This window comes from Saprolegnia diclina, assembly GCF_000281045.1.
Source record: "Saprolegnia diclina VS20 unplaced genomic scaffold supercont1.25, whole genome shotgun sequence".
Classification (NCBI taxonomy): Eukaryota; Oomycota; class Saprolegniomycetes; order Saprolegniales; family Saprolegniaceae; genus Saprolegnia; species Saprolegnia diclina.
Genome location: NW_008246092.1, coordinates 521,795 through 522,868, shown reverse-complemented (window position 1 = coordinate 522,868; position 1,074 = coordinate 521,795).

The following is a 1,074-nucleotide window of genomic DNA, read 5'->3' as shown; positions in this document are numbered from 1 at the left end:
ATGTCCCCCGGCCGCGCACGGCCAACTGCAACCCCTTCTGATTCGGATTCGACACAATGGACACCTTTTTTACCAATCACGCTACACCACCTGATTACGCGCCATTCCTCAATCAAGACCGAGCTACTTGGGGCAACAACCGTGTTGGTGTCCGCCATGCCAGAGGTGGGCGAGGCGGTCCCCCCAGAGATGACGCCATGCGGTTGGGGCCAATCGAGTTGTGAGGTCGGTGAGAGGTTGTTCGTCGATGCTGGTGTGTTCGTGAGTGCGTCTGGTGACTTCTTGCCGGGAGAACGAGGTCTGGCATGCTGCCACGACATAAGGCCGCAGCACCGCCGTTGCGGAGCTCGTGCGTCGAGTAGTTGCTTGGGTCTTTTTGGCACGCAGCATCTACATTCTTGATCTCGCGCGATGCTGTTGGTGTTGAGCGAGATGTTGTTGTGGTGTGGTTGATGGCTTGATATCCTCTTGGTGCTCGAGAGTTTGATCCTTGTCGTCAAGAGACTTTGCGTCGTCGTTTTCAAATGCACATGACTCGGGAGCTTGGGATGATGAGGGTCGAGGCATGCTCGCACCTCAGCGAGTGAGATTGGCCGCTTCTGCCGGGTGACGACGCGTGCACATCCAGCCGAGCGAGATCCGACTGCAAAGCTCGGGATGGCGAACATTGAATTCAAGATGCGGTTGGAGATCGGGAAGGGAGCCATCTCGGGCGAGCGCAAAGCAAAGTTGACAACCGAGCAAAATCGAGCTTCTTCTCTAGTCGAGCACTACGAGGCCACCTTCGGCGAGCAGCGTAAGGCGCAGTACAGTGACTGTTGCGACAAGCGCAAGGAGACGATCGCGTTCCATCCGCAGCGCGTGCGCGACCTTCTTTTTCCGACGCAAGTTCAAGATGTGGACGCGGGATCTGGACAAGCTCCGTCAAATAACGGCGCTGCTTGGTTGTTGTGCTGGGCCGCTGAGTGAGCCCACTTGCGAAGGTGCGCAGGGCCGCGCCGAGCTCGGGGAAGGTTGTCCATTCGCGCCAGACGTGCGTGTAGGCTGACCGCTGCTCGTATCTGACCAAATATG